The following is a 3,078-nucleotide window of genomic DNA, read 5'->3' on the forward strand; positions in this document are numbered from 1 at the left end:
AAAAGACTGAATACGCAGATGCATAGAAGTTGCCAAATCAATTGCTACCGGTGGACTATTGTAGATGTTAAGCCAGGAGACAATGATATTAAATTAAATCAAGCATATTTTGTTTGCAATGTCAATTAAAGGATACACGTAATTTACATAGGTACTTGGAGACAGGACATTTTTTTAGACCTCCCCCTTTTTTCCAAAATCCGTCATTTTGTTGTTTTCTATTGATTTCAATTATTTTCGCCTTCTTCTGTATTATATGAAAATAAATATACTAGAAATAACTTGTATTTGCTATTTACTATTAATTCCAGGTTTACTATACACAGCGGTCACTGATATAAACTGAAAATAGCCAAATATGATTTGCAAAATGTGTCAGATATGCAAAAGTCGGAAAGCATCAAGTCCACTCCTTATAGGAGTTATTTCCCTTGAAAGATGATTCTTACCCACTTCTGAATTTTTTTCTGAAAACTATACTAAATAGAAACTGTAATTAGAAAAAAAGATCAGCAATACAAAATCAATTTGTTGGAACCCCCCCTTTTTTTTGACGATCAATGCTTTTGGATGGGGACATATGGTTGGAACCCCCTTTTAAAAATGACTGGATCCGCCCCTAAAACCATACTTTTAACCCATTTTTTGTCAGTATTGCCTGGGACTATTATACTCACAGGTATTGCTTATTATTAAAAAAAAAAAAATAATTGATACGGAAACTTGGACCAGCAAAAATAAGAATATTTTGGCCAAATTTCCATTCAACACAACGGTGAGCAATACAGGCGCATTGGAGCCGATGGTTTGATTTTATCATTCAAATTCAGATATGAACAAAAGATTTTTTATTTAATGTGGCTAAATAAATATTTTGGGTAAGGCTATGGCTTTAATCTAATTTTGATGGAAAAATGGAAGAAGATACTGACTTACTTCTAGACAACAAGAACATAGAAGGTCCTTTATTTTTAGCTCACCTGGCCCAAACGTCGTCGTCTGTGAACTTTTACAAAAATCTCTCTGAAACTACTGGACCAAATTTAACCAAACTTGGCCACAATCATCATTGGGGTATCTAGTTAAAAAAATGTGTTTGATGACCCTGTCGCCAACCAAGGATGGCTAAAAATAGAGCATAGGGGTAAAATGCAAGTTTTGTCTATTATTTTGAAAATCATTATGAATAGAGAAAATCTGACTGGGCAAAAATGTTCAGATTGTTGAGCTTTACCAATTGTTCATGGATCTCAAAACTGTCAGGTGACTTCTTATAGGAGTTATTGCCCTTAAGGATGTTCCCTACTCTGTTTCAAAATATCAAGCTTTTTAAAAGACTGTTATAAAATGATAGTATATAAATAAAGGAACTAAAAAAGCAGAAAAAAATGAAGGGTCCATGTGCTTGTTTTCGAGATATAAGCCATTGAAAATTTGGCGGGAAATGATTCTCTCTAGATTTTTCATACATTCAACATTGGTACCTTTTTTCAATCAAAAACTATGAAAAAATAACAAGGATTTTATAAGATTTTCAAAGATGGCATTTTAAACTATATGTAATCAAATTATGGGAAAAAAAGTAGGGTTTAGTGGGCAAAAAATTTTAATGGCACTACATGGATAAAACTAGAGGATTCCGAATATCTGGCAAAAATTCAAAAACAAGAGGAGCAAATATCCTTAAATGACAAATTTTACCAATTTTTATCATTTTTGCCTTTTATGTTGAAAACTATTATAGATAGAGAGAAACTTTAAGTTGCAAAAGTGATCAGCATGACAAGATCTACAAATAAGTATGCATGATCGAAATCGTCATTCGACTTCTAATTAGAGTTATTGCCCTTTGATGACGATTTTTACCAATTTTTTTGCGGTTTTGCCTTATATCTTAAAAATTATAACAGATAGATAGAAACTTTAAATAAACAATGATCAGCAAGACAAGACAGCCGACAACGAAGACCTACATTTCAGACAAATGGAGGAAATTTTCCGACAACTTCTTATTGGAGTAATTGCCCTTTAATGACAATTTTTACCATTTTTTTTGCGTTTTGCCTTAAAGGATGAAAATTATAATAGATAAATAGAAACTTTAAATAACAAAAATGATCAGCAAGGCAAGATTCACAAACAAGTGAAATTTTGCTGATATAGTTAGTAGACTGTCACTCTTCATAGGAGTGATTGTCCTTAAATGAGGATTTTTAACCCTCTTTTCTGTTTTGAGCAAAAACTAAAGAAGATGCTAGAGAGAATATAAACAGACAAAATGATAAGCAATACAAGATCAACAAAAAAAAAATTTTTGTCATGAATTCTATTCTTGTCTACAATGTTGAAGAGTCCATTGTTGATAATGCACATAGACCTAGGTGAACGACACAGGTTCTTTAGAGCCTCTAGTTTTTCTTCTCTACTCCCACGCCACTGTTGGGTGTTGATGCCAGCTCTTGCAAGTTTGGTAGTCCCCGTTAAATTTATTCAAATAGTATGTTGACACATGTTGAACTTCAGATTTCTTATCTGGTTATATTGTATTGGTTGGTTGATGTCCCATTGACATATATCCCACCTCTTTAATGAAAATGACACTTTTACATATCAGAAAATTCTTCAAATACAAAGCCAAGAAGCTTATCAAACAATACAAAGTGTATCAAGTTCAAGATGATGATTCAAAAGTGTGTTACTTTGTAACTGTATGCATTTTTCAAAGATGGACAGAAGTTAAAATATAGAAAAATAAACAGATTTTTTTTAATGAAAAAAAAAACCAAATATTTTGCCATGTACATTATTCTTTTTTAGCCAAATAGCAAAAATTCTAGACAATTTTTAAGACTTTACATGAATTTCAGAAGAACACTATTGATAGCTATCCCGTCGTAAATAATTAACACAAAGTTAACACTTTATTTTTTGGTTTTTGGTAAGTCACTCAAACTTTCAACAGATGCTTCATCTTTTTACTGTTATTTATGTTTGTTCCATGAATTTTGCATAAATATGTACTTTTTATACTTATGAACCTGGAAAAAGAAATATAATTGAAACTAAAGTAAACAACTA

Source organism: Mytilus californianus, unplaced genomic scaffold (genome assembly GCF_021869535.1).
Source record: "Mytilus californianus isolate M0D057914Y unplaced genomic scaffold, xbMytCali1.0.p SCAF_3, whole genome shotgun sequence".
NCBI classification, from domain to species: domain Eukaryota; kingdom Metazoa; phylum Mollusca; class Bivalvia; order Mytilida; family Mytilidae; genus Mytilus; species Mytilus californianus.